This window comes from Mercenaria mercenaria, chromosome 3 (assembly GCF_021730395.1).
Source record: "Mercenaria mercenaria strain notata chromosome 3, MADL_Memer_1, whole genome shotgun sequence".
Lineage (NCBI taxonomy): Eukaryota > Metazoa > Mollusca > Bivalvia > Venerida > Veneridae > Mercenaria > Mercenaria mercenaria.
In genome coordinates this window covers 42,350,498-42,372,574 of record NC_069363.1, presented here as the reverse complement: position 1 = coordinate 42,372,574, position 22,077 = coordinate 42,350,498, and the positions used below count along the sequence as shown (strand labels likewise).

At 33.1% G+C, this 22,077-nt stretch overlaps 1 protein-coding gene across 1 annotated transcript in view; it reads left to right on the top strand.

Annotated features, from left to right (window-relative positions):
• The window catches only part of LOC123525812 (metalloprotease TIKI1-like), a 71,694-nt gene that overhangs the window by 38,826 nt on the left and 10,791 nt on the right, over window positions 1-22,077 (top strand). The window lies entirely within an intron of this gene.

The following is a 22,077-nucleotide window of genomic DNA, read 5'->3' as shown; positions in this document are numbered from 1 at the left end:
AATTCTACAACTGAAATGAAAACTGGAATTTTACATAATTTCAGAAGTGTCTCAGACTTTTTTAAATGCCTTATCAAATTGTTTTTAGTTGCTAAACGTAATAAATTGTTATCGATGGCTGCTTGAAAATACAAGTTAAAAGAGGACTTCGATGTAGCAAGAAAAAAGTAAATGAATAGCTTCCAAAATTTTGACATCTGTGTTTTGTTGTATTTTTCCTCAGATGTACCACTGGATATTGACAAACTATATACTATTAAAGCATGATTGTTATGGAGTTAGTGTAGATATATTTGCCTGGTTATGTCATACATTGGAATCTCGAGGGGACAAAATTTGAAATCTCTAAAACCTCTAACCAAGCAACAGGCACTGGTGAAATGCTGAAGACTTGGTCAGCTGTTAAGACTTTGCTTGAAACTGATGTTAGAATGAATAAATCAACTTTAATTAGTTTTCATAATAATATTAAATATTTTTTCTGAACAATACAGGTGAAAATGATGTGAAATGGCTGTTTTACTTGTTATTTTCAGATAATCAATTGTTAAAAAAAAATCAAGTCATTTTGAAATATTATTTGCTACAAAATATGTTTTAAACAAAAAAGAGATAAATATAGGCCTACTGTCAGAGAAATATTTGGAATATATCAGTTCATCTATGACTTTGGGCAACATATTTTTATTCATTTTTTTTTTCATATAAAATTCATTTCTGTGAGTACTGAGTGTGGCCAAGAATGTATGTATCTCGAAATGTTTCAAGTTGTTACAGGTGTTGAGCTAATTAATTTGCTAACCAGTCACTTAGAAACAGTAGTGGAGGTGATACTCATCTGTAAACAACACTGATTAATTCATCATTGTCAGGGTGAAAGTAAGGCTATATAACAGTAGTGATTGGTTTCTACTGATCATGCATCCTTGCTGAATCGGTACAGACTGCCTGTAATCATTATATTTAAATCAGTTATTTTGCGTAAATTATGTGTGACTTAATAAAGCATGTGTTCTTTTTAAACAATGCATAATCTGTTGTCTTCTCAAATCATGGGTTTCTTTCTAAAGCTTGCACTTATGTTAACCCTTACCCAGCTAAATTTCTATAATGAACTAGTCCATCTTCCAGTTTGGACAGTACCATTAACTGTTAAAAGGGGGGCTTACCAAAAAGATACTGACTGAATGGCGAGCAGTGCATGCAGATCATGATTTTGCACTGGTTGCAAAGGCAGAATCAGTCATGTCCAGCAATTGGTAAGGGTTAAAGCATCATCCAGGGGTTTCTTTCTAAAGTGTGTGCTTATCTAATTGGCTCATTCTTAAATCGTGTGTTCTGCCTAAATCATAAGCTCTTCAGAAGTCACATGATCATCAGTTTCAAATTTGTTTCATGAATTAAACGATCTACATAAATCATTTCTTTCTTTCATCTAAAAATATTCTTTTTGTTGTTGTTTTTTTTGTCAGAATCAGGTTTTGCCATTAAATCAGCAGTATTTTTCTTCATCCTACAAAAATGAAGTGCTCTTTCAAAATCATAGACATTTTATAGGATTTTTAAAGAGCTGAGTTTTGTTATTATAATGCTTGTGTTATCATTTTATATAAAAAAACTTGAAATTTTGTGGCAAACCCTCAAGCATTTTAAAATGTAATCTTTAATAGCAATTTCTGAAAAAGAGATCTAAAGTGAAATCATTAGTTTAGAGGGTAGGAATTCAAATTTTATTGATAATCTAACTTTGAAGATTTTTTGAAGACTGATAATTCTGATATTGATACTGGTTTACAAAAGGGGACATTATGATATAACTGTGCATGCATTAAAAGATACATATCTAATTTTGAGAGGAAACTATCAAAATAGTTTGAAGATGGGTGGTGAAATTTATTGTTCACTTCATTAAAAAACAATACTGATGTGGTTTAGTGATGTACCAGTTTTTGTAAATAGCTTACTGTAAAATCATTTAATTTCGTAATTTCGTGGTTCTGGTCAAAATGGCAATTTCGTTGGGATATGAATTTGTGGATTTCAACTTTTGAACATAAAATGAATGGGAATTTTACTTGTCCGTTGGGATTATATTTCGTGGATTGACTCAACCACGAAAATTAGTCCCCCACAAATATTAATGATTTCACAGTATGACAGGGCCCTGACTATGCAAATTGTGTTCCTTCTTTGAAAATTCTAGGTCCATGAAAAAAAGATATTCTTTTTAACTGGAATTTCTTAGAAAAAAAAAACATGTTAAAATGTTAATAAAGCATGCTCTGAAAAGGCAGTACTGCTAGAGCATTACCAGCTGAACTGAGTTACTGCTGGTATAAAATTGTGAACTTCTAAAGTAAGACTTGAGCACAATATTAAAGTTTAAAATGTTCCAGAAATATTTCTGTCTTACAGTAGAAGAAATATATTAAAGGAACTAGAGAATTTTATGCCAGTGATTTCTTGATGGATTATCATTTAATCTCAGCCTGCAATCAGACTATAGTAATATATCATTTATAACTGACATCTTCCCCATTACTCACTGTCCGTTCAGCAACTATAAAAAAATGCAGGCTTCCATTGAAATCATAAAAAAAGATGTTGAGTTGAGTAAAGCAATGAATTTACTGCAAAACCACCCATCTTGCACATTAATGACACAAATGTTATCTCGCAAAAAAGTAACAGAAAATGTTAGCACGGTACTGCAAATGTGTATTGTTGCATGTACCTGCATAATTCACAAGTTTTGGAATGATCTTAACCCTTCTCATGCTGGACACGATTGAACCTGCCTTCCGTGCAGTCTGATCATGATCTGCACTGTTTGCTATTCAGCCAGTACCTTTTCGGTAAGCACCCCTTTTAACAGTTAATGGTCGTGTCCAAATTGAAAGATGGACAAGTTCATTATAGAAATTTAGCAGGGTAAGGGTTAATTTATTCATAAGATGAAAGTTTTAAATTATAAAAGTAGATCTAGTTAGTTATTTATCACATAAGAACCGGCAAACAAATAATAATTGAATATTATTTATAACTGAACATTGAAGAATAAAAGTATTAGTGTGGTCTCTCCCCGCACCAGCACTCCAGCAAAGAAAAAAAAGGGCTTGATATATATTATAAAGGGTTCAATAAATTAGATTTTACTCGTTTACATGTGAATAAAAAAATTGTTTTATATAATTATGTTATATTATGCAAAAAAAAAATTGTACAAAGAAAAATATGGGTGTTGAAAGTTTTGATACAGTGTAATTAGAAAGTCATTTTTCACCATGCATTATACTTGTCTTTTATCTTTTGTTCTTTTTTTGTTACTTAAAAGTATATTTTGTAATCATTAAGTGATCAAGTTTTACTTTTCCTCTATTAAATACTGTTGAGTATTGTAGTCAGACATCAGGGAATCAGTAGAAACTTGCCTGCGGAAGAAGGATGATACCACAATACAGATCCTGGCTGAGATTAGCTCATTTATAGGGCTGCACAATCTTCATAAAAACATTTCTGACAGCAGTTACAATAAATGGGTTAACCATAAAACTATAAGAATAAGGAAAGTACCGCTGGATTTTTAAATATATAAGACTTTTTATTATAGATGGTTTTGATTAAAGTACAATATACGAGTGAAACCTAAGCATTTTGAAATATTTTCACCACCAACGATATATACACACATTACCGGTATGTTTTGCGGGTAGTACACCATATTAAAAATGAAAACAGATAATCTTGCTACATTTTATTACACATTTTTATATAATATGGTTTTCATAAAAGTACATGAGTTTGAGCTGATGGATTGTGGAACAGTTACATCCTCATTTAATTATGATGTTAGCATCTATAACTACTTTTGTGGTATCGAGTAGAGTAATGTAAAGAAAATTGAAAAATATATTTCCAGTGGCTCATTTTTTAACATTTGACATTTCTGTTTTGTTTTTTTGTTTTTTAGTCTTGATAAAAAGTGACTGTATTTTGTTTAAGTGGGTGTTTTTCTGTGAGTATCATGATGACTAAGAAAAAAAATTAGTTAAAAGGTTATAACAATTTCTTCTTAAATTTCTTTTTGAAAATTACTTGATGTTTCTTTCTACATGTCAATGATTCAGTTTTGGATCAGTCAGTATATTGAACATTACAGTGATTTGTCTATGCAATGGTCCATAGGTATTTTATAGATTTTTTATGAACTAAAGATTAGTGATGCAACTAATAATTCTTAGAGAGCTATACATGGTATAAAAGTATCCTGTTCAGCTGATAATAGATATGTAGTCATAATGCTGATGTGCAGGGAGAGGGTGTATTTAACTAAAGTTCTTCTAAAATTTATTTGTATTATATGCTTATTATTCGCAAAGTTTTTGTTTTGTTGGTGTTCTTTCACCAGTAAAAGCAAATAAGATATGTTGGCATCAGGATAGTGATTTCCTTGGCAAAAATTTCAGTAAACAGAAAAACTACATCACAAGAGTGGATAACGACTTCAAATCAATCGGCATTCTGGTTGAACAGAGTAGCTCAGATCACACAAACACTTCTAACAAGGGTATGATACATTAGGAGCAAGAAGGCCAGGTACCAACCAGGTGATCTATGTTTAATGTCAAATTAGCTGCAGAGATCAAAGACTTACCTACTTCAGAGGTATGTTCTGTGATAGAGAAACTCACTTGGATATTTGGCTAGCCCAGTGCCAAACCATTTCATTATATCAATATACAGACAAGTGTATACCACACACTATTCAACTAGAAGCATCCTGACATTTGGAAAAACTTCTTTGAAAATGTGTGTCTGGAAAAGGATAATTATTTTTCTTAAAAGATTTTATTGCTATGGCTTGATAGGTTTTTGACAAAAAATGGGAAAGAATTTTGGCACCTTCTGATGTAGATAAAGTCCTTTACTAACCCATGCTTCAACTGTTGTTTCCTCTTTGAAATACAATACACTAAATTGTCACATCAGCACAAGAAGTGGATTACTGCATTGATAAGAAGACGCCCATTTCAACATTTTGCGCTTTGTAAGGTCAAGGCTATCCTCAGAAATGCCTTTTACCATTAAAGACTTAGGAATACTCTGCTTTGAAATAATGTTTTAGTTGTTAGGGTTGACTGTCGCCTTCAGATTTCAATTTAATTCTATCCAAGTCACTGTTACAATGGGGTCCTTGCACTCAGTGTGAAGGTCAACATCAAGGTCACCAAAAAATGTCCACTTGAATTGTCCCATTGAGTGCAGGTGCTTTGAACAATGAATGTCAAGGTCACAGAGGCAAGTAAAAACTTAAAAACAGGAAATTAAAAGATAGAACAGTTAAGCACTTATTTTTACTGTTGCATCAGATATGATCTTAATTGATGACTTTTTGATCCCTGTTCTGTTTAATGGTAGAAAATTTTTAAGGAATCACTTCACTTTCAATGGCATTGGATTGGTATCTTAATTGTTGATGTTATCATCTTTTAATGTTGTTGAAAATTGAAGTGTTGTTTTCCTATATGTGAACCATTCTATTTGTGGCGCTCATTTAACCACAACCAAGATTGCTGCAAGAAGCGGCTTATCAAATGAAAAGTTTTTATGGTACATGTAACTTTATCTACTAAGTCTTATTTAATCATTTAAGGCAGTGAAAAGATTTCCAAAATCGACTTAAAAATGAAGGAAATGTGAATGTTTCAATATTTGATCAAAGTTGAAGCCATTTTGTTTCCATAGCAACAGGAAGTAAAATTGCAGATAAACTTATTTTTAGCTCACATGTCACAAAGTGACAGTGTGAGCTTTTGTGATCGCGCAGCGTCCGTCGTCCGTGCGTAAACTTTTGCTTGTGACCTCTCTAGAGGTCACATTTTTCATGGGATCTTTATGAAAGTTGGTCAGAATGTTCATCTTGATGATATCTAGGTCAAGTTCGAAACTGGGTCACGTGCGGTCAAAAACTAGGTCAGTAGGTCTAAAAATAGAAAAACCTTGTGACCGCTCTAGAGGCCATATTTTCAAAAGATCTTCATGAAAATTGGTCAGAATGTTCATCTTGATGATATCTAGGTCAAGTTCGAAACTGGGTCACGTGCGGTCAAAAACTAGGTCAGTAGGTCTAAAAATAGAAAAACCTTGTGACCTCTCTAGAGGCCATATTTTTCAAAAGATCTTCATGAAAATTGGTCAGAATGTTTATCTTGATAATATCTAGGTCAAGTTCGAAACTGGGTCACGTGCCTTCAAAAACTAGGTCAGTAGGTCAAATAATAGAAAAACCTTGTGACCTCTCTAGAGGCCATATTTTTCATGGGATCTGTATGAAAGTTGGTCTGAATGTTCATCTTGATGATATCTAGGTGAAGTTCGAAACTGGGTCAGCTGCGGTCAAAAACTAGGTCATTAGGTCTAAAAATAGAAAAACCTTGTGACCTCTCTAGAGGTCATACTTTTGAATGGATCTTCATGAAAATTGGTCAGAATGTTCACCTTGATGATATCTAGGTCAAGTTTGAAACTGGGTCACGTGCCTTCAATAACTAGGTCAGTAGGTCAAATAATAAAAAAACCTTGTGACCTCTCTAGAAGCCATATTTTTCATGGGAACTATATGAAGGTTGGTCTGAATGTTCATCTTGATGATATCTAGGCCAGGTTCGAAACTGGGTCAACTGTGGTTAAAAACTAGGTCAGTAGGTCTAAAAATAGAAAAACCTTGTGACCTCTCTAGAGGCCATATTTTTCACAAGATCTTCATGAAAATTGGTCAGAATGTTCACGTTGATGATATCTAGTTCAAGTTTGAAACTGGGTCATGTGCCTTCAAAAACTAGGTCAGTAGGTCAAATAATAGAAAAACCTTGTGACCTCTCTAGAGGCCATATTTTTCATGGGATCTGTATGAAAGTTGGTCTGAATGTTCATCTTGATGATATCTAGGGTCAGCTGCGATCAAAAACTAGGTCATTAGGTCTAAAAATAGAAAAAGCTTGTGACCTCTCTAGAGGCCATACTTTTGAATGGATCTTCATGAAAATTGGTCAGAATGTTCATCTTGATGATATCTAGGTCAAATTTGAAACTGGGTCACGTGCCGTCAATAACTAGGTCAGTAGGTCAAATAATGAAAAAGCCTTGTGACCTCTCTAGAGGCCATATTTTTCATGGGATCTGTATGAAAGTTGGTCTGAATGTTCATCTTGATGATATCTAGGTCAGGTTCAAAACTGGGTCACATGAGCTCAAAAACTAGGTCACTATGTCAAATAATAGAAAAAAATGATGTCATACTCAGTTCAAAACTGGGTCATGTTGGGACAGGTGAGCGATTCAGGACCATCATGGTCCTCTTGTAATATATTTATTTGAACAGTATTTTGTAAAGCTGTGAAATAATTTGTCATCTTTTTACAATAGAACTATTAGGGAATTACTATGATTTACATCTTAAACCCAAGAAACTGTAGAAAGTGCTAAATAGATATTTCAGCAATGTGTAAATGACATCATAAACACACTAATAAAGTTAGTGCCATTTTCTTAAATTTCAAACTGCCATATCTTTTTCTGTAATGGTCTGATTTCACAAATTCTTTCATTATTATGAATGGCTGGACAATATCAAGTTATGGAAGGTGTTCCTACACTTTTTATATTGAAATTTTTCATACATGCATTTTCTACTTCCAAAAAAGTACAAAGTTTACTAATGGATAAAGATTTTTCTGACACATTAAAGTTGTGCCAAAAATTAACCATATGGTCTTTTTTGCGTGACAGCTCGCATATTTTAAATAAAACATATTATTAATGAGGTGAAATGTTTTCTTTACAAACATATTTTTATGCAAGTATACTTGGAAGCTTTTACGTAAATCGTGTGTCTGTTGTCGGCTACTTCAAAGAAACTTTACTGTCTTTGATTTAACAAAACACAACCATTGAATAATTGATCATGTGAACTTGGACACACTTAAATTCCATTATATTTGATAAAATTATTATAAACAAAGCACGATTTATTATATTTCTCGGAAAGTGGCCAAACTGATTGCTTGTTTTTTACAGAAGGAGGATACTTAGAGTAATTGGTATATTTAGAAAAACTCTCGAAATGTCAAACAAATTTCTTTGATGTTAGACAGGTTTATGATATAGGTATTTGTTTAAGTGGCGGTCTGATCTCATTAAAAAAGGGAAGGTTAAAAAAAGATGTACCATCTTACGTTTTTTTATGAGCATTTAGATGTTTTATATTTTGATTGACATTCCTGATAATTTGTTATCTTCCACTGATGTTTAATTTAGATTTTATTGATTCAAACTGAATCAAAACTGTGTTCTCCAGGTAATCTCTTTAACAGAGTAGCAATGGTAACTTCAAAAAACTTGGGCAGGGTGTCCAAATGAAGAATTTTGAATTAATTGAAAATATACTTGAAATTATGAACTTTTAGTGATTCAGGTTACACCTTTGAAGTTTGTTTGAAGCAGAATCTTCATATAAATTGAAGCCAATGATTTTTTATTTTATTGATAATTTAGTTTGATGTCAAAAGGTTGTAGGAAATGGTGATATTGTGCAATGTTGTAATGAAAATTGTTATGTCTGTTATTCTGATGTTTAAAGTGATAGATTGTGATTAATGTTGCAGTAAGAATCCTTTGAAATATCAGGTATTTTATGATTTTTCATGAGTATATAGTGTTATAGGGCTCCATAGCGACTCCAGGATTTGACTATAAGAACATATCACCTAGCTAATTAGTTCTAAGATGGTCTTGGGTGTGAGGTTTTTCCAGAAGTTAATTATGCTCCTGACAACTGTCACTGATTCCAGATGAAGCAGCAGTTTCCTGCAAAATTTTTAAGAAAGAAGTTACACCTTGATTCTAAAAGGCAAATTACTTTGTTTTGTAGTTTTGTCCAGAAACAATACAATTCTGTTGACATAATGCAGGTAACAAAAATGGTTTTGTTATTAAAATATTTCAAGGATATGTTCTACTGTTCTAGAAAATATGTTACTGTAGCTTTTCTACATCTTTAACTGACTTTGAGAGTAGATTATTATAATTAGTAAAGTGAATCACACTTCATTCTATGTTTTTATCCTTTTTACAATCACTAATAAAAGAAATTGTTTTATAAATGTTTGCCCTTTAAGGAAGCAAGCTCTGTTTACACCGGTACCCGGTGTCAGTCTCTGATTGTATTATAAGCCATATAATTTTTTTGAAAGCAAATTCTTAATGGTTAACAAAAGGAGGTGAGTAATCATATAAGATTTTACTTACAGACCACAGAATGTGTGTTGTATCTGAAATTGTGATACTTTCGAAGAAGGGCAAGTAAAGTTTCATTAAAGTATTTTGTACCACCTGCATCCTAATACAACCACAGCAGTACCAACACTTTAAAGGAGAACCATAGATTTGTCCACAGGGTTCCTTATCTCTCATTTAACTATATCCAGTTTCCATGGTATTTGGTAAGAAGCAGATTTTGCAGATGGGCTTTAAACCACAAGTGCATAAAAAACTGTACTCTATGAATATATAACATTTCTATCTTGACTTTTTGAGACTATGTGGTAAAATTTCATTATAAAAAGTAAGAAAATGGTGTAATATGAGCCGTGCCATGAGTAAACCAACATAGTGGGTTTGCGACCAGCATGGATCCAGACCAGCCTGCGCATCCGCCCAGTCTGGTCAGGATCCATGCTGTTCGCTAACAGTTTCTCTAATTGCAATAGGCTTTGAAAGCGAACAGCATGGATCCTGACCAGACTGCGCGGATGCGCAGGCTGGTCTGGATCCATGCTGGTCGCAAACCCACTATGTTGGTTTTCTCATGGCACGGCTCAATTATGTAAATAATTGAGTTTCTTTGAAGCATGTTTTTCAAACAGCAAAATATATAAATCTGTCATATTTCAAGGGTATGGGAAATTGTGAAGATCTGTGTTTGCAACCATGGTGGTAAAAATGCATCATCAGACCTGTGTTATACAAACATAGAGTATGTAGAGATTAACATTTTGACATTTGAACAAAACATGATAAACCACCTGTAGCATACAAGTGCAATCTCTGATACAGCATGCATTTTGTGATCAAAACAGAGTTACAAAACAATCCTCTTGTCAGATATATCTGTTTATGTTGAGAAATAATATCAAAGACCAGGCAGTATAGTATTATTTCAGCTTAAAGGAGCATGTCTCCACATTTATGTCTTTTTTATACATCTATGAAATGGGATGTATTATGTTGTTGCCTGTGAGTGGACAGCATCCACTAAAATTGTCTGCTGTCTTTCTTGAGCAGTTCTTATACAAGGTTCATTAAACTTGTTCACAATATTCTTAGACATGATTTGATAACTTACTGGATTTTAGCAGTGGCTCTGGAGATATCCCTTGAATAACTGAAAATTGCAAAAACTGACAGAGTCTTCTGTCTGACTTAAGCACTACTCATCCAATGTTCACCAGAATTTGTCACAATATTTATGGTCATGATACCTTCAATGGCCAAATTGCAAAAAATTTGACAGTGTGCACTTTGGTAGTTCCTATCCATTGTTCACCAAACTGGGCAGGGCTCAACAAAACCACTTGTCCATCAACAAATCCAGTAGAAATTGTCTCCATGCCAGTACAACTTTCTGTAGCACTGATCCAGCTGGACCAGGGAGGTTTCTGACCAAAATGTATAATGAATCAAATGAAATAGTCATTTAATCTAAACAGTTAAAAATGAAAGTTGATTTATTGTTTGCAGCTCAAAAAATATGCCTCGTTTTGCAATGTTATGCATTATGTTTGAATCCATCCAAGCAAAATAATAACATACTGCCCTTACGAAAATGAAATATGGAAACAAGCTGGCATTAAGCTGCAAGGTAACTGTCAATGATCTGGTAACAGTCTGTCAAAAAAAAAAGGTAACTGGAAATAATCTGACTCCTACAGGGGAACAAACTTCCAAGAAAAAAAGTCTATCTGAAAATAACATGGACACTATTTCCATATTATTTCCAGTTTCTGGGAATAACCTGCAAACTATATGACAATAAACTGGCTCATAACAATCAGCATGTAAACACACTGACAATATTGTCAGCTTGTTTCCAGTGTCTGGAAGAAATCTGGCAGGAAAATGGCAAGGAACTGGAAATAAAAAACATAATTTCTATAATCAAATCGATATGGCAACACACTGGAATTGTAAACAAGAGCTGTTGGAGGACAGCAATGCCTCAAGAGCCTTGTCAATTGAATGAAGACAAAAGTCGGAAAAGGGGAATAATCTTGTAAAACTGCAAAACAGGATTATGGAACCTGCACAGTGCATATCAGCTTATGGCAGTGGACAAGTGTGTGAAGTTTCAATCCATTTCCATTAGTGAGTACCAGCTTACATACAAAAACTTAAGCAAAAAATGCTATGTGGAAAAAGGGGCATAATTTTGAAAAAAAAAGTTATGGGACCTGCTTAGTGCATGTCAGATCATGACAGTGAACAAGCGTGTAATTAGTTTCAATCCATTCCCATAAGTGAGTACTGAGATACCAGCTTACATACAAAACTTTAACCTTCTAAGTCGAAAAAAGGCCATAATTTTCTTTAAAAAAAACATACAGGCATGTCCAATAACTCGGCTATTCTTTGAATAGTCGAGATAAAAATTACATAAGTGACAATATTGTATGAATTTTCTGTCTGTCTGACAGTACAGTGGATATAAATTTACTCTGAGAGCAGATTCTGGCAATGCACTGGCTACACACTGGCAATACACTGGCAATATACCCATCTTAGCAATTTTCACAGCAAAACAAATATTACAAGACACCTTATCAAAATGGCCAAGTATTGCATTTTTCCCTCCAAAATTATTTTCAGTTTTCAATTGTTTTCCAGCATTGATGGGCACATTGTAAAGGTACTTTTTCATCATTTTACAGTTATTGTTTTCATTGTAACACAGATTCTGTCCGCAACAAGTATTTGTGCTAAACAGATACAGAAAATCTAAAAGTCATGTATTTTCGCTACCCTGTAAAATTAAACTTGCAATTTACCATAATCTCCTTTGGTTTCAATATTATATTATTGATAATTGAAATATTGCAAATCTTAATTGGTATTAAAATTGAGTCACAAGCAAATGAAGGTTTTAAGTCACATTAAAATTCATATTAAACATTAATAAAGATAAATAGAGAAAAATATATACTGACACTAAACTGGAAACAAACTTCCCATACACTGACAATGCTATGACAATACAATGGTAATAAAGACAATTTTCCAAGGAGGAAATAAATAAGATTAGTAATACTGACAGTAAGTAAGTAAGCAATATATTGGGATACTAGTCCATCTTTAGCTCAGTAGGTAGAGCGTCGATCTATGGATCATGGGGTCGCGGGTTCGATCTTCGGACAGGGCTTATGTTCTCCCTGACTATTTGATAAACGACATTGTGTTAGAAATCATTAGTCCTCCACCTCTGATTCATGTGGGGAAGTTGGCAGTTACTTGCGGGGAACAGGTTTGTACTGGTACAGAATCAAGGAACACTCAGGTTAGGTTAACTGCCCCCTGTTACATTACTGAAATACTGTTGAAAAACGACATTAAACCAAAAACAAACAAACAAAACTAGTCCATCTGCCACACTAATGTATAAGTGCTCATAACTTTGTACTGCATGAAGGAATTTAGTTTAAACTTTAAATAATGATTCCAGTTTGCTAAAGTGTTTCTCTTGTCCATGTAAGAGAGCCTGGCATGTTGTGACTGACTTTACACTGACAATACAATGACAACACACTGGCAATATGCCAGTGTGTTGTCAGAAAAATATTTCCAGTTGACTGGCTGCGCACTGACAATACAAGGACAACAGACTGGAAAGTCCAAAAAGCCGCTTGTTGTCAGTTGTGTATCCAGTGTGTTGCCAGATTGACACTGCATACCAGTTTGTTGCCAGTTTGTTGTCAGTGTTTTATTTCCAGATACCTCTATATAATTTAGCTCCTTCAAATAATTTTATATGAAAAATCAATGAAATTTTGTTAAAATGTCATTATAAACATCACTGACAACAAACTGTATATAAACTGACAGCAGACTGGAAGTATAATTGTACAGCTGGTTTTCAGATCTGGAAATTAGCTGACAAGTACATGGACACACGATGGTTATTCAGTGGCAACACACTGGGTCAGTTAATTGTCAGCTCTGGAAATAGGCTGGCAAGTAACTGGATTTAAGAGTATTATTCACTGGAAACACACTGGACATAAACTGACCATACACTGACAATAGGGAAGGTTTTTCGTAAGGGTAAATGCTTTAGTCTGTCCATGAGAGGTAATATTGAAAAGTGCGGTAACTCACACTTGCCCAAGTACATGCACCGAAAGGACTCTGTGATTTTAAAGGACCAGAATATATAACAACACCTAGTCCAGAGAACTTACTGAATGTAAATGGAAAATTTATGTGTACTGTAAAGGATTATTTATATAAAACCAGAATCATGTCTTTCAGTATAGTAACATTGTATCATTAGAGTTCCTGTCAGATGATTCTTGTAATTGATATCATTAATTTTGTACATGTTATTTTTGGAAAATCAAAAACAGATAAAAAAATTTTAAGGTTCATGATAATGAGTTTTGTAAGAAGATAAAGTATTATAAGGTTCATCTATAGCAGATATTGTACAATCATGGTGATCCTGTCAGAAGGTGCATCTCGTGTAAGATTTTGCCATTTCCACTGATAAAAGATGTGATAAATTCTGAGGTTTCTAAATATATTGTTGATGTTTTTTTGGTGCTTCGAGACACTTGTTTTGTTGTTTGTATAGATGATAACTTGTTTGATAACTTGCATGTGTTTCCATTAGGTATCAGTGCACTAGCAGTATAATCGTATTATCAAAGATGCTGGTTTTTATTTTGCATTCATTCATTATGATTCATTCTGTCCTCTCTCTCTTGTGTTTATTTGTCAGAAATTTGTAATTGTTGCTCCATAAAATGTCTAGGGATTTTAGTTACACTTGAAGGTGCCAGATTAACATTTTTTCTTCCTTATTAGGTTTTGGCAGGGTTTAGCCCTTTTAAAATTTTCTGCTGTTCCTGCCCAATGATAAAAGAGTTGTTTTAACTTTGTAGATAGATTTGTTCATATCAAGTTTCAGACACTGATACTTATAATTGTCAAGTTACAGAATTACATAGATATAGACAAATGATAAGGTGGTGTAAACTTTTTTTGATATGAAAATGTCTAGTGTTGAACATTCTAATTGTGTAATATGAGGAAGTTTAATTCAGTTTTCAGTCTTAATAGGTCACAAAAGTTATTTAACACAGTCTAATATCTTCATTTTTCCTTTGAAGTGCTAAATTTTAGTATACAATTACAAGTTTCATATTTTGTATTTAAAATGTTGTTTTTTTATGTCTGTTAATAAACCACTTGATGCTCCCAAGTTTAAATTTATTATAAGCTATCTTCAATCTTTTGAAACAGTTCGTGGATATGGTGTACCATTTGGGTCGAAAGAGACTGTTCACATGCACGCATATTTCAAAATATACATGCACATATAAAAATAAGAGTAAATATTTACAATCGCCCTACTCTTTTCCATTGAAAATTATGATGTTCGTTTTGTATGAACAACAAAAGAAAAAGCACCAAAGTTACGATAATGCTGTTAGTGAAAACAGACCGCTGTTTTGAAGATGTCCGCATATAGTCAGGGAGAACGTTCCTTAGATGACGTCTCAGTTGTTCAATCTGTTGAACAGAATGGCTGGGAAGCTGATTTTAATGTTAAATGCAACAAAATATATGCATTTTTTAGCTTGACTATACAAAGTATAGAGAGCTGTCCTACTCGACCCAGCTTCGGCATCCTTCTGCATCCGCATCTTGATTAAAGTTTTGATGCACTTTCTCTTTATCTCTGTAATTACTTGATGGATTTGTTTCAGACTTAAAATTAAGTTATTCCTCATCATCACCCACATATTGGCACAAGGCCATAACTCTCACACCAATATTTCAGGAATTATCCCCATTTACTTAGAACATTTAAAAGTTCGATGCAACTTAGTTGTTCTAAGTATACCAATCATTGACACAGTCCATAACCTACACCATATTTCATGATTATGCTCTTTTACTTAATTGAAGGTTAATTTTGATGCATTTTTACTGTTATTACAGAGAGGATTGATTTGATTCAAACTTAAAATAATTGTTCAGTATCATCACTCACATCATATCACACATTTGGCCTATAACTCTAGCACCAGTATTTCATGAATTATCTCCCCTTTTTACTTAAAATTTCAGGTTAAATTTTTGGTGCACTTTCACTCTATCTCAGTTATTACTAATAATGTCTCCCACCACACAGTGGTGTGGGAGACTTATTGATTTACTCCTGTCTGTGTGTGTGTGTGTCTGTCTGTCACAAAGCTTGTCCGCACTCTTAAGTCGAACATTTCTCACCCAATCTTCACCAAACTTGAACTAAATGTGTCTGACCATAAGACCTCGGCCAAGTTCGATAACTAGCCAAATCGGCCCAGGCACTTCGGAATTATGGCCCTTGAGTTACCGAAAAATCCTCAGAGCGCATGAGCTTTTGTGCACCCAAAAGGTACCCTATACTACTTTTATTAGTACATTTTGGGTGCAAGAAAGCGCATGCACATGTAGTATAGGGTACATTTTGGGTCCAAGAAAGCTCAGACTGACTTACTATTTAGATGATTAGGCAGTTGTGAGAGACATGCGCTTTTCTCAAAAGCATCTCTAGTTAGATTTGATTCAAACTTAAAGTAGTTGTTCCACATCATCACCAACATCACGCCCCATGTGGTTCTGGGACGATCTGTGTATTAAAAGAATTGGAACCACTGCCTTACCCTTGCATGATCATAAGAGGCGACTAATAGGGTCTTAACACTTGGTTTTGTAGTAACTGTGATTCCAGCAGGTATGCAAATTTTGATTCCATACCTCATGTTTTTATTTCGATGTAAATGAGATGTGGAACCAAAATTTGTAGTCCTGTTTGGCACCATATAACCTTTACTGTGTTAGTGCACCGTAAAACCCAAATAAATAAATAAATCACACACATCACATGACACAAGGTGCATTACTCTTGCAGCAATATTTCATGAATTTTGCCCCCCTTTTGCTTAGAATTTTCCTTATTTAATGTTAAATTGATACACTTTATCTTTATCTCTCTTATTACCTGCGGCCTGGAGACCGCAGGTATATTGGAATGCAACAAGTAGTGTAGCATATGGGGACTCCAGGGTGATTTCACGTGACTTTTTACCGATATGCGATTGGCTTATCGCATTTATGGAACGCCGTTTCTGCAATATAGCCGGCACTCTATATGATATATAGAGCAATGTTTGTGACCTAAATTCCTCATTCATTATTTCATATAATTTATTCAAGCTTTCAGCAATGATCAGTATTGATACCTAGTTGTGCATAAGGGATTTTAATTTCCTGGATTATGGTCCTGTGTTGTTTTGCTCTATACTTAGTATGTCAACGAAGTCCAGGTGAGGGCATGAATCACATTTGTATTCGCTCTAGTGAAATATTTCAATAGTCAAGGAATGTGACCAGTTGAGCTAAAAGTTATTTTTGCTCAAAACAATAACTTTCAGAATTAAGAAAAACATATTTCATAGATCTACTTGTAAATCATGTATAATGGAGTAATATTTCCTACATTTAAGCGTTATTGTATAATTAAAAAAAAAAAGCAAGCACGTTATTCCCCATTAAGTTACTTTTTTAGGCTGAGGGGTCACACATACATCCATAACAATTTCTGATCTGTATAACTTCTGGCCGCAGGAAATCTTTTGACTTGTTACTTAATACTTTTGACATAGACTCAAGCTATAGTCCAATATCTTCATCCACATTGGAGTCATTAAACACTCCAGTGACAGCTCTAGCTTCCTCAGATGTGCCCATAGCAGTTTCACTATTGAAAAAGTTGAGCGTGCTGTCTCCAGTGACAGCTCTTGTTAAAACAATCTTGTTTACAGATGGAAAGGAAATATAATGTAAAGATAAGAAATGAATTAATTTTTTCGGAGTTCATGCAAAATGAACGCCAGAATAGGATCGGCAAATTAAACAAGAATAGCTAGCGCAATTCATGGTTTTGCCAATCCTATTCTGTTGCTGATCATTTCGTATGAATACCGAAAAAATTAAGTATATACGTCCATCCATATATTTTTATGTGTACATGCGTTAGTATTTAGATGCATGCATGGGCATTCCATTTTGTACATTTTTAATTCTTTGCAATACTTCGCTATGAGTAATTATTAGTTTCTCAAACAGAAAAAATGGCTGTGATATTTGTCACAGTAGCACTACATCAAATAAAACTATTTGCATTTTATTAAAAAAAATGTGAGTTAAGTTCTGAAGATCTATTGTCCAGCATAGTTTATGTGAGTTAAGCTCTGAAGATCTGTTGTCCAGCATAGTTAAGCGAATGTAATGGTTTAAAGACAGATTGTTCAAAAAAATAGATAAAGAAAAATTGGGTTGTATGTTTCCACTTTTCCTACTTGCATGCCTAATGCAGTTTTGAAGTAGTCCTGCTGTTTTATGATGCATTCTGTATTAAAATCTGAAGCATTATTATATTTTATGTGATATTTATGGTGCTGTTCTTTAATTCATTGCAGAAAAAATGGTTGTTTCAGAATGTGATTCTATCTTATTGCAGTTGATAAACAAAATTATGTGCCTGTTTTCTTATTTCTTACTGATGTTGCCAGCTGATGTTGCAATATGAGTTAAAACTTGCGGCAGTTATTTAAAACACGGTTATGTATATGAGATGAATTAGATACCAAATATATTATCAATCTTTGCCTTGTTTTGGTAATTTATGATAAACTGCTTCAGATTCCACTGAGGGGTGTCTTAAAACAATTGTACAGCAGTGGAATCAAACTGTTGCACTCTTCCAGGGTTGATCCACAAGTAATGTCACTGGGGCCAATATACAGAAAACAACAAAAATGCATACTCAAGTAGCCTACCTTAGTCTATTTGCAATATCATCCTAAAATATCATCAAAATGTATTGCACACTTATCAAGGTATTAGATATATTGAAAGCATGGTAATTGATTGGCAGCCCACAGAAAGATGTTATTATATGGCATGAATTTGCATTTTATTTTGATATTGATTGATGTTGCATTTGTTTCTTTATATTTTCCTTTTTAGAAGCAAATCCCACATGGTAGCATAGACAGTAACATTTAGGGTTTTTTTATCATATAAACTTGAGATATTTTGTTTGTTAACCTTTATAGTCTGCTGGCTGCATTTGCAACAAGTGCAGACCAATTAAGATGCTTGCTATTCAGTCACTAAATTTTCAGTGAACAACACTGGTTTGAATAATAAGTGTTACTAACCTAATTGAATGATTGACCAGTCCATTTGTCACTAATAGTAACAGCTCTTCTTAAAGCATAAAATAGCTTTTTTTTATCTGTATATTACTTAAAAAGAGATTGGGACCTTTTCACTTCAATAAAGTGCCAGGAGGACAATGTTTCATTGGTGTTTTATGTTATAAATTTGAATTTTACTGTGGAAATATCTGTTTGTAAATGAGAATTTAATGTTCGTTTATTTGAAGATAATGACTGTATTGTCACTCTTGTTGCTGAAGGGTTAGCTTTGATCATGTTGTGGGTTGTTTTAAAGTTTTAATTGATGCAGGAGGACTTAATTGTCATTTCAATTGTATTATGAAAGAGGTGTTTACTGCATAATTACAATACCTGATCTCTAACAACTTGATTGAAGAAATTTAATGTCCAATTTTAGTATTTTTTTCTCCACTTTTATGCAGGATATAGGCATAGGAAATAGAGATCAATATAATTGCACCTTTACTAATCCTACCAGGTGTTCTGTATTACAAAAGTGGATCTATTGTGACATTTTGATACAAGCAAAACAGTATTATCTGCACTATTATTTACCTACTGGTACTTCGTTTTATTATTGGCTTGTTAAAAGTTAATTTTTTACCATATGTAAGTTGACAGAATCATTGGAACCATGTCTTGAGGGGTAAATCAAACACAAATGAATAAATCCTTAATGATTTTGTTGTGCAAAAAAGTATGATATTGTGTCTTAAACAGTTTTCATTTTCCACTCAATTGTGTAATTGCAAGGGAAGTAAACTAATAGATCTCTACTTATAAGTACTAGCCCAAGGCAAGAGTTGTCATTCTTTGTGGATCACAACTTTAAATTAAAAATTAAAACTTCTGTTATTGATATTAACAAAAGTATCATAAACTTCACATTTGTGAAATCATTTTTGGTTATTTCAAGGACTTGGAAATTAATTTCTAGACTTCATTTAATGTAATTCTATCATTGAAAATTTTAGGGCCTATCTCTACAGGATATTGTTAGAAGTTTTAGACAGTTCATACAGGCACAGAATCCAAGATACATTGGCATGTTGGCATCATCAAATGTGCCAACACTCTAGAATGATGTGACAGAAATCAGCCACCATAGAAAACTTGAAAAGCAGAAAACTTGAAAAAATGATTTAAAAACATTAGGTTCTAGACTGGTTTAAAGGAATACTACATAAATTTGAGGGTTTTAACTTGAATTATTAACATTAGTGATTCTTACACTGATTTCAGGTATTATATTGTAGGACAAATTAAAGTTAAGTTTTGATGGAAGTGTTAAAATTGCTCTCACTCCTCTTTAATAGTTGTATATTAAAGTCATTCATATAAATACAAATTTAACCGAAAGATGAGGCGAGTTTAATATGAAAATTAGGTTGTTAAATATGCATATAATATGTCACTTCATACACAGTTAGCCTCATAAAATATACTTTGAAAATACCGCAAAATTACTCGAGGGGTTAATTCAGATAAAATTGATATTCATGAAAATTGAATTTTTTTTATAACTCCATTTACGGCCACTTGAGCTGATGAAACACCATTATATATCTGAACCGAGAGATTGAGTGTTATACTGTACGCGCTAAAATGAAAGATTTTGACATTTAAATACCAGTACCTAATTACCTTAAGGTAATATGAGTATGTCCAGACCAGGAATTTTTATCAAAATATTGCAAAATTAGTGGAGTTTTTTTGTTTGTTTTAAAAGTTTGTAAAAATTAAAATAAGAAAACTAAAATATTGGTGATTAGAACTTAACAACTGTCCTGGCCCCGTGTTCACAAAACATTTTCAGTCTCAGCTGAGTTTGATAATGAAACTTTATTTCTCATTTATATCAAAATATCATGTTTAAGACTAAATTTGAAGTTAATAACTATTTAATAGTGACTATCCAGTATTGATGGTCAGTCTCATTTGGAAATTAAGCTTGAAGTTTTAGTAAAATTGATATAAAAATTTCAAACTCAAACTCAGCTGAGACCGAAAAATGTTTTGTGAACACGGGGCCAGAGAAACTAAAAATCTTTGAATCACTTTAGCTTTTCTGATTTATTTTATGATAAACCATTTAATTGTTTTTATTTCTACTAAACTAGGTATTAAAACATTTAAGTGTTATAAATCAAAATTATTCCAGCTGTTCAGGATTTTTAGCCAATTAAGAAGTAATATTTATTGTAGTTTTTAGGTTCCAGTTAACTGCAGAGAAAAAGCATAATTCTTAATTGTAACATTCTTTCTTTGTTTCAGTGCCCTAGAATATTACCAAGTGAATTCATTATAAAAAAATTATTGCCAGAGTTGTACAGATTGACAGAAAGAATGGGGAACAGTTGGTCCTACTTCTTCCATGCATTCATTTAGCACGCATGCATTTTTCCTCTTTCATTAAACATGTGAGAGACTTTACTTAAACTGTCATGGGAGCCCCTATAATTGGACAAAAAATCACTCTGTAACTAAAAAAATTCCCATTGATACACAAGTACTGTCAGTTTGTTAGGGATCGTTGTTAATTTATATCCCAATTTGTAATTGCTTAAATGTTTCTGTTTGAATACCGAATTGCTAATTTCTGTATGAAATATGTGGGCGCATGTTTGTGACAGAGAACCATTAACATCCCAGCATGCCTGTGTTTCTGAATTGGTAAACATCCATGTTCATTTCTCAAAGTCAATTTTCACAAAGAAAGAATGTTTCAAAATAGAATCATTTTGATATTTCGTTACAAGATGAAATTAGAGGCAATTTTTACTTGTCAGAAAATAGACATAATATATCAGAAAATAGAATGTTGATGTTCATTCAGAAGTATTCAGATGAGTTCATACATATGTTAAGCCTCTATAGTAATAAAGTCTATTAAATTCAGTTGAAAGAACTGTCTTACTGTAACCCCATCCAATTTGTAACTACAGAGAAATAATGTGTATATATGTTCATAGAGCAAATTTAATAAAATGGTTGTGCAAGAACTGATTATTTTAAAAGATGATGTGTGCAAAATAAAGGAGGGTGTTCGTGGGGTCAGCTATTTTCGCACTGGTTTGAACCCTGAAGAGGTCACAGTTGATACTGTTGACCCAAGTTTCTAACAGCTAGGATCTTATTGGTCTTATATGCGCATTTAAGTGGCAATAAAATGATTTAAGCTAAAGTAATTATGTGATGCACTGTATGGTATCAATATCATCAGAATGATGAATTTGTCTATTTGTGCTAAATAAGGAAGATTGTTTCCAAGAATGAACTCAGTTTGTAGGATTGTTTGACAGATTTATGTCATGTGTAATAAGTACAAAAGGAAATATTTCAGTTGTTTTTATTGAACAAGTATCTCATTTAGATAGATTATGCTAAAATAGCCTTTCAAAAGATGTAGTTTATTTTTCAGCTGCTTGGTCCAAATTTTGCAGACAAGGTTGGAGTGGTTGTCTCCCTTAGACATATTTTAAAACTTTCTTGAAACAGACTTCTAGTTAATATT